This window comes from Corythoichthys intestinalis, chromosome 8 (genome assembly GCF_030265065.1).
Source record: "Corythoichthys intestinalis isolate RoL2023-P3 chromosome 8, ASM3026506v1, whole genome shotgun sequence".
NCBI classification, from domain to species: Eukaryota; Metazoa; Chordata; class Actinopteri; order Syngnathiformes; family Syngnathidae; genus Corythoichthys; species Corythoichthys intestinalis.
In genome coordinates, this window is record NC_080402.1 from 42,132,606 (window position 1) to 42,146,417 (window position 13,812).

The 13,812-nt window shown below is 40.1% G+C and overlaps 1 protein-coding gene across 1 annotated transcript in view; it reads left to right on the forward strand.

Moving 5' to 3' along the window:
- Positions 1-3,478: 3,478 nt before the first annotated feature.
- abcc6a (ATP-binding cassette, sub-family C (CFTR/MRP), member 6a) overlaps positions 3,479-13,812 on the forward strand; it is a 74,623-nt gene continuing 64,289 nt past the window's right edge. The window contains exon 1 of the mRNA XM_057844356.1: positions 3,479-3,521. The gene's annotated coding sequence lies outside the window, so the exon portion shown is untranslated. The remainder of the gene's footprint in view (positions 3,522-13,812) is intronic.

Genomic DNA, 13,812 nt, shown 5'->3' on the forward strand with positions numbered 1-13,812 from the left:
CAGGGTGAACAAGGACAGGTGAGCTAGTGAATGCCCTTTTAAGACCTACAAAAGCGGCTTCTGCCACAGAGGACCACACAAACGGGCGTTTATTAGAGGTCAACCTGGTAAGGGGCTCGGCCCTCATACTATAGTTCCAGATAAAACGCCTGTAAAAATTGGCAAACCCGAGGAACCTTTGTAACTGCTTACGTGAAGTGGGGGTTGGCCACTCTGCAACTGCCTGAATTTTGGCTGGGTCAGGCCGTAATTGCCCTTTTTTGACGATGAAACCAAGAAATTGCATTGACCCGCGGTGGAACTCGCACTTCTCGGCCTTGACAAACAGCCTATTTTCCAGAAGCCTTTGGAGGACCATGCGGACATGTTGGCGGTGTTCCTGCAAGCTTCTAGAAAATATTAAGATGTCATCTAAATAAACAAAACAGAAGACATTTAGCATGTCACGAAGCACATCATTTATGAGGCTCTGGAAAACAGCGGGTACATTAGTCAGACCAAAAGGCATGACTAGGTATTCAAAATGTCCGAGCGGGGTTTTGAAAGCGGTTTTCCACTCATCTCCATCCCGAATCCTAACCAAGTGGTAAGCGCTGCGCAAGTCTAACTTGGTATATATGGTGGCTGACTTTAACGGTGCGAAGGCCGAATCTAATAATGGCAGCGGATATTTGTTTTTAACAGTAATCTCATTAAGGCCCCGGTAGTCAATGCACGGCCGAAGACCCCCATCTTTTTTGCCAACAAAAAAAACCCCTGCTCCCAATGGTGAGGACGAAGGGCGAATTAGGCCAGTTGCCAAGGAAGAGGTTATATAATCTCTCATAGCCTCCTGCTCAGGTTTAGAAATTTGATATAACCTCGAGCTAGGTAGTGGGGCATTGGGCTACAAGTCAATGGCGCAGTCGTAAGGGCGGTGCGGAGGCAGGGTCTTAGCCTGGTCTATACTAAAAACCTGTTCGAGATCATGGTACTCGGCAGGAACATTTACTAAATTTACAGGCTCGGCAACTGTTTGGGCTTGATCCGGAAGTAGGCACGCCGAGCGTAAGCAGTGCGCGTAACAGAAGGAACTCCAAGTCACTACTTGTGTTTTAGTCCAGTCAATATTAGGGTTATGCATCTTTAGCCAGGGGAGCCCTAGCACAACAGAAGCCGATTTACATGGCATAACCAAGAAGCTACGAACCTCAAAATGGTTCCCGGACAGCTTTGTTTTAAGCGGGGGCGTTATAAATCTTACGTCCGCCAGGGGTCGCCCATCGAGATCTAGAACCTTTTTAGGAGTAGAGAGTCTTATTAATGGGCATTTAAGAGCATCAACAACACTCTGGTCTATAAAACATTCATCTGCCCCTGAATCTATTAAAGCAGTGAACCTAAAATTAACCCGCCCATGCAAAACCTCTCCCGGTAATTGCAGTCTCATTTCACCTCGAGTTTGTTTTAGTTCAATCGACTCGTTGCGAGGCAAATCATTTGACTGATTGCCATAATGTACGAACCTGGTCCCCCCTCTGGCGAGAGGAACCCCAGGGGCCGAAGATCCAGGACGACGTGAAGAGATCGCGTCACAGGCGGCAACGTGGTGCCCCGGCAAGCCACAGTAAAGACATAAGCCCGCCCTCATCCGTCTCCGCCGCTCCTCCGCAGAAAGACGACCGCTGCCGAGTTGCATTGGCTCCTCCCCCGCCAGGACCGGACTCCGCGTCGGCGTAGAGGTTGATGGTGATTCGACGAAGCCGTCTGCACGTAACGTTGCCGGACCGTACCGCGATGACGACCCACGACGACCCCGCTGCTCCAAGGCTCGTTCCCTCTCGCGCTCCTTCAGTCAATTGTCCAACTTCACGGACAAGGAGATCAGGTCTTCCAGGCCCGAAGAATCCTCCCGGGCCGCCAACTCGTCCTTCACCGCAGACTACAGCCCCCTCTGAAAAATTCCACACAGCGCCGCCTCGTCGTAACCGCACTCCACGGCCAAAATGCGGATTTGGATGGAGTGGTCCGCCACGCTAAGCTCGCCTTGAAAAAAATCCAGCAGGCGGCTGCCTGCCTCCTTGCCTGTAACCGGGTGATCAAACACTCTCACAAACTCTGTTTTAAAAGTCTCGAATGACTGACGGATTGCGGGATGGGCGTTGCTTACCGCCATTGCCCAAGTGGCCGCTCTACCGGTGAGGAGACTCATGGTATACGCTACACGGGACCTGTCACTCGCGAACGTATATGGCTGCTGGTCAAATACAAGGGAGCACTGGTGCAGAAATTGTCGACAAGCGCCGGGTTCTCCCTCGTAACGATGGGGGTGTGGCAACACTGGCTCCCGGAAAGCAGCCGGTGGAACAACCGGAGACGGAGCGGAGTGATCGGGTGCCACGGCAGCGTTACCTACGCCACCGGACTGTGCAGGTGGGGCCATATTTTCAATTCTAGTGGTTAGCGCGGTGATCACGTTCACTAGTTCATTTAACGATTGTTCATGCTTGCTGATCATATGACCATGACCGGCAAGCGCGTGGCGAATACCCTCCGAGTCTGTGGGATCCATGGTCGGACTATTCTGTTATGACGGCAAGCCGTTAATGTGGATCCAAAAACACAGACCAGGAGATCAATAGAGCAAATGTTTGTGTTTAATTAGTATAACAAAGGGAGCACGCTAGAAAACGCGGATATAACAAGATATAACTAAAAGAGCACCCAAGATGGCGTGAATATAACAGAGTACAAAATCCTAACTACAAAATCCTGAAGAGCACAAAAGTAAATAAGATCAAACCAGAACACGACCGAAGAACGTCGGAAGGCACCGAGGATGACGATGAGCACACAGCGGTAAGCAAGGCAGGAACAAGCATATGCAATAATCCGACACTCGCAGACGGTGACAGGAGTCCTTAAATAATGAGCGCTCCTAATGCGCCACAGGTGTGCGGCCACGGCCCCGCCCATCCAGCTGAATCAGATGCTGGAAAGAAAAAACAACTGAGAAGGCATACAGATATGACATTTTCCACTCTAATTTGGAAATACATTCTTTAAAAATCAAACAATGTGATTTTCTGTTTTTTTTTTCCCCCCACATTCTGTCTCTCATGGTTGAGGTTTACCCATGTTGACAAGTACAGGCCTCCCTAATCATTTCAAGTAGTAGAACTTGCACAATTGGTGGTTGACTAAATACTTATTTGCCCCACTGTATATGCGGTCCTATTCCGTTTTTTGTACTATGACATGTTTGACAAAACGCCAGAGCTACTTTGCGTTAGTTTTGTGCGTTTCTTTCACTTTGGGAAGCGGGGTTCAACGTCAGTTAACATTTCAAAGAGGCAGAGAAACGGTACACGGCGCAGGCTCAGCAATGAGCCTCCGCCCCCAGCTTGATGTTAGCCCACTAGCTTATTGAGCAGTGGTCGTTTTCACCGCCGGACCGGTGTCACTAATAGCTGCCATTTCCTTTGTTGAATTGCCCAAGATTTGGACCTTATATGCCTATGTATTATTGTGCAGCCATTGAGGTATGTTTTTGAAAGCAAATGTGTTTCCATTGATCTACTTTATAGCATTATTGTACGCTCAATGTCATGACTGTAATTTATTTTCTAATTGTGTGTTCATTGCTTAACGGTGACAAATTAATAAATGCCATTGATAAATGGCTTTTTTTTAATTTTTTTTTTTTTACTTTATTTCATGGGTATTAAGTAAAATACAGTACATGTTTTAGGATAGTTTTTTTTTTTTTTTTTTTTAATTTGGAGGGTGTTAAAAGGTACTTGAAGGGTTAATTCTGACTGACACGGAAATCTGAGTTACATTGCCAGCGCAGGAACGGAGCTCGTTTGTAAACCGGGGACTACCTGTATTAATTTTGAGTGATGACATCATTCGCAGCTTTTCTGTATCCAACTCTTGCACCTGACGGAGCGTACCAATTTTCGCAGTAATAGAGGGGTGTCCCAACAAATAGCATAAACATAGCATCCCTTCGGTTCCATTTTGCAGTAAATGGTGGACTTGAGATATTAATTTTGAGTGATGATGTAAGTCGCAGCCCCCCATTTACTGCAAAATGGACCTGAAGGAGTGCCGTTCGTTTGTGCTATGTTTGCGGCAGTTTTTGGGGCACCCTTCTGTTTTTGAGAGAGTTGGTACGCTCCGCAAGCCGTGATGGAGGGGCGGCAAATGACGTCATCAATCAAAATTAATATCTCAATATCAATAAAACGATAGCAGCACAAACAAAAAATTTAAAGCACAAACTTGGCATTAACGAATGGCACCATTTCGGGTCCATTTTGCAATAAATGGAGGGCTGCTTGACATCGTCACTTGAAATTAATATCTCAGTATCTCAACGATAGCAGCACAAACAAAACTTTTTGCAACACAAACCAGCACAAACGATTGACACAATTTTAAGCCATTTTTAATCAAAATGGGGGGGCTGGTTGACCTCATATTGACCTATGAAGGAATTGTAAATATCTTAAAAACGATAATAGCGCAAATGAAAATTTTACAGCACAAACGTAGCACAAACGATAAAAATCATTTTTGTATGAATTTGCGTCTGAGGAGGGACCAATTTCACGACTTTATTTGATGCTGTATTTGTAATCTATTGTAGCAGTAGGATTGTTTCTTTAATCAATCGGATTTAAAATTTGCCTTAAAGGAACAGTGAGCTTGCCCTTAATACTGTGACATATTTTGTGGTTCTTTAGTTGGTCAGAGCAAAACCTTTAAAGTCATATGTCTAGTGATTGGAACACATTAATAAATTTTAAATTCAGCATCTCTGGTAAGAGTAGTATAGTTATTATCATTATATATTTAAGTTTCCTAAGTCCCTAATAAAAGCCCTGGTACCAAATTTCATTCTGATGTTGAATTTCCAGTTCTCTTGCTATTAATAATCTCCCGTTTCCTCTTTGGCAAAGTCTTTGCCATCACTTTTACCCTTTTGTTTTGGCATCACAAAAATCTCTCCAATGTAAAAACTTATCAGTGCGAAATATAATACTAGCCAATACTAGCCAGTGTTCTATCAAAATGATTTGAAAAAGCAAATTTTAGTTTAAAATCTTGGACTGAAATTGGTCAAATAGTCTTGTTTTCCCTATTTGGTAATCTCTCATGAATGAACAAAGGCTGAACTAAAAGGCCTTCAGCTTTTCTCGTATGTACAGTTGTATGAAAAAATATCTGAACCTTTTGGAATTTCTCACATTTCTGCATAAAATCACCATCAAATGTTATCTGATCTTTGTCAAAATGACACAGATAAAAAAAACATTGTGTGCTTTAACTAAAACCGGCCAAACATTTATAGGTATTCATATTTTAATGAGGACAGTATGCAAACAATGACAGAAGGGGGAAAAATCTTCACTACAAAACTGCTCTAGTTCTGTCAGATTCCCGGGATGTCTGGCATGAATTGCTGTCTTAAGGTCATGCCAGAGTATCTCAATGGGGTTCAAATCTGGACTTTGACTTGGTCACTCCAGAACGAATATTTCGTTCTTCTGAAACCATTCTGAAGTTGATATACTTCTGTGTTTTGGATCATTGTCTTGTTGCAGCATGCATCCTCTTTTTAGCTTCAACTGTCTGACAGACAGCCTCAGGTTTTCCTGCAAAACATGATAAGCTTTTGAATTCATTCTTCCATTAATGATTGCAAGTTGTCCAGGCCCTGAGGTGGCAAAGCAACCCCAAATCATGACGCTCCCTCCACCATGCTTCACGGTGGGGATGAGGTGTTGATGTTGGTGAGCTGTTCCATTTTTCCTCCACACATGACATTGTGTGTTACACCCAAACAATTCAACTTTGGTTTCAACAGTCCACAAAATATTTTACCAAAATTTCTGTGGAGTGTCCTAGTGCCTTTTTGCGAACATTAAACGGACAACAATGCTTTTTTTAGACCACAGTGGCTTCCTCCGTGGAGTCCTCCCATGAACACCATTCTTGGCCATAGTTTTACATATCCACAGAGTTATTGGACTGTGCCAGTGATTTCTGTCCCTCGCCAGCAGACACTCTAGAGTTCTTTTTTTTACCTCTCTGAGTATTCTGCGCTGAACTCTTGGTGGACAGCCACTCCTAGGGAGAGAAGCAACAGTGCCAAACTCTCTCCATTTTTAGACAATTCCTCTGACTGTCGATTGATGAACATCCAGTCTTTGAGAATTGGTTTTGTATCCTTTCTCAGCTTTATACAAATCAACAATCCTTGATGGCAGGTCTTCAGACAGCTCTTTTGACATGATGCACATCAAACAATGCTTCTCATCAAGACATCTCGTACCAGGTTTGTGTTTTATAGTGGGCAGGGCAGCTTTAAACCACTCACACCTGACTTAAATTGTTTGGTAAAAATTGGTTTCAATTGCTCTCTAAGTCTCCTTAGGCATAGGGTTCACCTACTTATTCTCCCCCTTTTGTCATTGTTTGCATGCTATCCTCATTAAAATAAGAAAACCTATAAATGTTTGGGTGGTTTTAGTTAAAGCAGAGACTGTTTTTTCATCTGTGTGATTTTGACAAAGGTCATATCACATTTGATGGTGATTTTATGCAGAAATGTGGGAAATTCCAAAAGGTTCAGATACTTTTTCATACCACTGTAATTGTGTTTTCAGACAGAGGGAGGAGGGGCAGAGAGAGCGAAAGAGAGGTTGACGTCCAGAGATACGGTTTGAGAAAAGGCAATAAAAGGCTATTCTCAGAAAACACCCAAACTTGTGACAAAACTGGGTCAGAAGAGAAAATGCACAATTTTGTTTTAAAACGCCTAATGGCATGAGATCTCATGAAAGATATTTAAAAAGATTTCATAAGAGATTTTTTAAAATCAAAAAGTCATGGAGTATTTTTCAAGTAGTGCACTCTAATCAAAGTAGAGGCTAGTAATTTTTCTTGCATTATTGGAATGTGTAAACTTCACAATATTGTGTGCTGAAGAGAATGCCACACTGTCAAAACCGCTGCTTTCATGGACACTGGAGGGGTTACATAGCGACGTCTGGTCCAAGTTAAATGGTTTATGTCTGTCTGGTATAGTGCTTTTCGTGTTTATTTTTTCTTCACACCAAAGTCTTAGAATGTGTGCATTTTTGTGATCTTTAATTAGACCTCTGAAGTGACTTGCATTGTGAAGTGTAAGGCAAAATATTGATTTCAGTCTGGTGTTCCTCAGGCCAGGCTTATTTTTCACAATCAATATTTAATTTTTTTTGGGCCCAAAATCTGTAACACACATTTATTACAAATAGCAGTGCTTTGCAAAAGTCACAAAATCAAACTAGGGAAGAAGACGTAGCTTTACAGAACATTACACACTTGAGAAGAAATGTGTACTTTAATGTACTTGCCATGAAAATAAGCTTTCCTAAAAACTTGATGTGTGTCTTGTAACAGAAATCTGCATGAATTGGTGGTCGAAACAATTCGGAAAAAAAAAAAAAAAAACCTGTACTCGCAACACATGGTGTATTTAGTTTTATCGAGATTGCGTGATCAACAAACAGTACTACATGTACACTGTGCAATCAAGGAGACCTATTTTCGACATAGGAGATAGTGAACTTTAGGATTTACATATATTCTGTTTGCACACATGTGAATTCCAAGATGGTAATACAGCATGTCCCCCATAGTTTCTGCAAGACCAGAAATTCTCATGGTCTTTGGTAATATTTCAGTTCAAACATGGTATACTGTAGTGTGCTTGTTAATTTTTTCGTAGTCCTTGAGCAACCATGTAACACTTCAGTCAATAACCTTGACTGAATGAACCAATGTATAGGCGATTGGTACAGTTAAAATGTGAACTCAAGTATGGAATGCATTTAAAGTTGAATAAATTAATCTGCCTGTCAAGGCTACAACAGGAAATATGGGGGTGGGAGAGACTTTAGGGAAACAATCCATTTAATGAGTGATGGCATGCTCTTTTATGAAACATGTCATTTAAACATAATTTCCTGTTAGCTCAAGGATGTGGCTCACATTTCTCTGATTTACAGAGTGCAAACTGTGGGTTCACTGTGTACCAGTGCATACTTTACTGTCTGTAGTACAAATGGCCTTGCAGTGACGTGCTGACTGATGTCTGCTACTGTTTGGCTGTGCCGTGTGGGAGAATATATACTGTAATTTAATGCACAGTACACTGTAATGCTATGCATTATTTTAAAATTAGATGATGGGAATTGGAAATGGCTGAAATGGTTTCAAAACCATTTCACACAATTTTGTCTTGTTTGAATACCCTTGCATTATGTTGCCAAATGTTGCCATTTAAAAAAAAATATGACTCAATGGTTATCATTTCATTCATGTTTTTAGATTACAATGTTTTAAAACACATGAAAGGATGTATGTACGTAGCCCTGCCGAAAACACAAGCATATAATTCGCTTAGATGTAAGGTTCACGGGATTGCTAGCTTGCTACAGAGTTGGTTCTGCCCATTCTGTAGATATATTTTATTATCATTATCAGAAGACTGGGACTTAACCAAGCCCCATGTACCAAATCTACCCATCTATTTCAATACTGTGTATCCTGGTCAAAATTACAAAAACCTAACCTTTACCAAAGTGACTGGTCACTTGTAAGTTTCAGGGCACACAGGGACCGACTCACATTTGCAGTGGTTGTGCTTGAAAGGGTCTCAAATATTTGAAATAACTACAGTGAACTGTATTTTTTCATGCGGTATCTTGAAAATTACCAACTGCAGTTTGTAAACTTAACATTTTACCACATCAGACTTTTGCTATTTGAATCCCACCCTGACGAGAACAATGTTTTATGTCTCCATTGGAAAGGATCATTCCTTTATAAATCCCATAACCACAATTCTGGCCTACCCAGTTTTTCTTGCTGATATTTTTAGAAGTGCTCAGTCAGCAATCATCAACAGGAAAGGCAAGAAGCTTATTTTAATGCCACTCTTACGACTGTAGCGTAGTGACTCTTAATGATCTGGTCTCATCGTGCGTCACATGAAGCCAAATTGAGTGGGAGTCTGGCTCCAGCTTCTATTTTGGTGAGAGTCATTCACATCATTGGGAGACAGCACTGTCCCATAGATTTCCACTCATTTTTATTTTTCTGTAAGAGAACTTTTGAGTTACGGCAGAAGCCTAGTGAGTATTGTTGAAATCATTGAAAAACCTTTAAAGCGTTTCCTTTGAAGACTCAAGTTTTTAGGTTTTCAAAATGTCGAAGCTCCTTGAAATTAAAGAATAAGATAACCATAATTACCTCCACCAGTAGGTGAAATCTACTGAAGCAGAGGTTATGTATTTGGTTATATATATCTATCTTTCTGTTTGTCCATATTTTTGTTTAACCCTTTAATACCTGAGCCTATTTTGTCCGAATTTGCATGCCTTTGCAGGTGCCTTTATATTTCAAAGGAAAAAAATGTTCACAATGGCCTTGTTGGGTCCATTTTTTCAGGACACCAAAACACTCATGTCCAAACTGTTGTTTTCTTCATTGACCAATTATAATCAACATTTTAAACCCAAAATGATCCCAAAATCTTTTGTCAAAATTTGTAATAATGATGTTCCATTGATAACCAAACATGCTCGACGAACCGTTTTGAAGCTTCATAATATTTAATCAACTTGTAAGGATAAACATTCAACAGAAAAAAATGAGACTGAATATCATTGTCTTGTTGCAGCATCCATCCTCTTTATGGCTTCAACTGTCTGACAGACAACCTCTGGTTTTCCTGCAAAACATCCTGATAACTGTTTGAATTCATTCTTCCATTAATGATTGCAAGTGTTCCAGGCCCTGAGGCAGCAAAACAGCCCCAAATCATGATGCTCCCTCCACCATCCTTCACAGTGGGGATGAGGTGTTGATAAAGCTTCTCGAACACACAAATCTGTAAACAAATTGTAAAGATTGATAGTGAAAATGAAAAAAAAAAAAAAAAAAAACATTGGAAAAAATATTTTAGAAAATATTGACAATAAATTAGCTCAATTCAATTTTGCCACACAGTTTCCCCTTGAACAGGAAACAGAGCTTACATCCCACACTAGTCACACAGCCCACTCTTCCACCGTTTGCGCGCTGCTGTCACCTCTGTCGCCAACTCATCCGAAGAAAACAACAACAAATCTGGCTCATCATCCTCCTCAAGTTGATGAAATAATGTATTAGCTTGCGTTAAATTTAGTTTTTGATTCATTCCGCATGTTTCGCTCACTCAATCCTCAATCCTGTCGCTCTCTACCTCGCCTCCCTCTCCTTAGGTGTCGCCTAGCTAGGCAATATATTAAAGGGTTTAGGATGACGTTCTTTCTTTGCGAACTCACAATGGTTCCTGGGATATGTAGTCTTTTGTGGAGCTTTTGGTTTTGAAAAAGGACAAGAAATGACTGAAATATCGACATAAACACATGATCTATGTAGCATTTTAATGCTTATTTATGAGGGCAATAAAACAATAAAACTGAAATTACATTATCTACAGTTTTACTTGGTCGATTGACTTCAAGTAAAAACGGGTGTGGACCTCAACTTCCGCATTTTCAAATGAGACCAAGCGGCGGCAAGTGGTGATGTAATTACAGTGTGACGTGGCTTTAAGGATGATATGTGTAAACGTGTTGGTGTTAAAGGGTTAAGATAACTCAAGAACGAAGAAAAGGATTATTATCAAACTTGCAGCATAACTCAAGAACCAATGAAAGAATTAATATCACATTTTCAGGATATATTTGTGATATAAAATGGAAGAGGTGATTCAATTTAGGGGTAATGGAATCAAAGGTCACAGAGGTCAGAAAAGCAATTGAAGAACAAATGCAGGAATGATTATCAAACTTGCATGTTGATTGTAATATAAAATGAAGAAAGAGATTTAATTTTGGTGTAATGAGAGATCACAGAGATCAGAAAAGGAATTCCCAATATAACTTGTTTCATACTTAAATGGAGTGCCCATTCTACTGAATTTGGCAATCCTTTAAATTTGAGTTCTTAGGCAGGGGTCTGCTCTCTTTAAGTGCTTATACATTTTTTACCCATGTCGTCTGCTAAAATCTATTCAACAGTCATTCTCAATTTTCACCAAAGTCATTTAAAAACGTTGTATCTTCCACCTGAATTGGTTATCAAACTAGCTTCTAGTCTACCACTTTTATTAGAACATTTGTTTTTTTCCCAACAGATTAATTCCATAGTGTTATATTCGCTTCCAGGGGTGCAGGTAGTGGTGTAATTTAATAATTAGATTACATAACATCATTGCATTGGATAATACCATGCAATTGAATAATCACTGAGGGGGAAAAAGTGAAGAAACATTTGGAATTGGCAAAAACAAATTGAACAAAAATACCTACCATGACGCGTAAAACCATGGACAAACAAGACCAAGTCGTACAAATTTTGCTATTTTGGGGAACCACCCACAGGTTTGGAGACTTTGTTATGTTCCACCACATTGCACTTAGCTAACCTACTGGTAACACTTTCCCTAAGTGATTCAACAAGAAAGCAAAATTTTTAAAGAAAAAGAAGAAGAAAAAAAAGATTATGTAACTCACGTTATTTGCCAAGAAAATAATTATCCAGTTTCATAAAATTTAAACCATAAGAACCACAACAGGCACAAAAAGAGCTATATACATTATATTTGTATATTTTTGAAAACCTGGTTTCAAGTAAGAAAGGGCTGATTGACTGCCTTCTTGTGTTAAAGTTGGATAGTCACTACCCGCTTTTTCTCAGGGCGCTTGCTGTCTGTGGAGAAAAAGAAGCGTTAATTGCATGAGGGGTGAGAGGTTTGGTTCTATTCATAAACACATAAAAAGAAATATGAGAATGGTGAATTGAAGTTGTTATGCAAGGAGACACATGAAGACAGACACAAAGTTGCGATGAATTTTTCTAAATTATCCTTCAAGTCTACTGAAGGCAGGCGTTACTCAGTTATTCCTCTCTTGACATCCTCTGCCCACTCACATCCGTGTCAACTAAATCCATGACCACGTGAAGTTTTGCTGACATTTCGGGTTTAAGGGGAGAAAAGGAGAAGTGCTCCTACAATTGTCTCTGTAAATTTTCAGTCTTCCAGATCATTGTAGAATACATAATGTTGAATTGAGGCAACAGGACTCTCCTTATTTGTTGAAAAAAACAAAAGTCCAATGACTTTGTAGTTACGGTTACATTTATTTTCCAAATTTAATGTTAATGTTGCTTCAGATACTGCACTAAAAACACCTGTTGCATTTACAATTATGTGCACTGAATAAATAGGTGCATAACTGTCTGAGAAATATAATGAAGTCTACTCACTCATATTGAAATGGCCAGGTTTTGTAATTAAAACAATAGACACTAGTGTATGATTTCAAAACTACAGTAAGTGTTCAAAGGGGTCTGTCAAGAGAAGAGCACAAATGAGGCATTAAATATACCAGGAAACACAGAGAAATTGGCAAAACAGAGAAATTACCAAGAATCATCTTTGTTGGCTAAGTACAGTATGTCAAAATAGACAAGGACTTTGTCTCTAATAGTTGAGGCCACTCTAGTGCTACAGCAAACAAACCACTGTCACAAAAAAATACATTTAGGACTTCGAGCAAACACAAAAGTTACAGAGTTATTCAAGGTGACCTTAAGTGAAATGCATTTTTCCTCCACTGTTCCATGCAAAAGATGGGTCAAAATCAGTGTGGGACCTGGTTGAATTTTACCATTACTATGTAATTTGTGATTTGATTGCGATCACATTTGAAAGTCAAACTCTGCAAATGAGCAGATTTCATATCATTCAGTCATTTCATGACAATTCGATCCATTCAGCCCACATATTACCGTAATTTTCTGACTATAAGCCGCTACTTTTTCCCTTCATTTTGAATCCTGCTGCTTATAGTCCGGGGCGGCTTATTTGTTGATTTATTTGGGTTAATAGGTAACACATTATTTGGCAGCGGCGTCATAAAACTGTCATAGGACTGTCATATGAATGCTTATGACAGATGTCATTAAGTGTCATCTGGCACATTATGTCACCAACTCAATTCATGTCCAGCTCGGACCTTTTACATCCACTCAAAAGTGAGATATTTTACCTGAAAACACTAAATAACATCTATTATAAGCATTGATTAATTCTCATTACAGCGTCACATCATAATTATGATTGTCTAATGACAGTCTTATGGCGCCATTGTCAAATAAAGTGGAACCAAATACCATAACTACCAATTAATGAAACAACTGGAACAGTAACTGAAGAAATAATTAGCACAGAAAATGAATTGTTATTTACATCTGTAGCGCTGCAGTGCATGCTAGGAGGCATGTTGGACAACAACAGTTGACATAAGGTGGCAGCAGAGGTTGACTGTCTCCCCCAAAGGGAGCAGTGATGGCCAAATGAAGTTTCTTGAAGCAATGAAGCTTTGCAGCCAATTGGTTCAAAGCTTCATGGTGGTTCATTTGGTCTTCTGACAGTTGTATGATGCCGCTGTCAAATAAAGTGTTACCGGTTAATATCTTTTGGTGTAAATATCCCATAATACAGTGAGGGAAGATGCGGCTTATAGTCCAGTGCGGGTTATATATGAACAAATGTCGTTTTCGTGTCATTTGGTTGGTGGCAGCTTAAAGTCAGGTGCTCCATATAGTGCAAAAATTACAGTAATAAGAATCTGTCTGTTTACAGATAAAAGGAACAAAAATGTTTACAAAGAAAAGGAACAAAAATAGCTTGAAAAAATAAATTCTGGGCCTTATCAATAA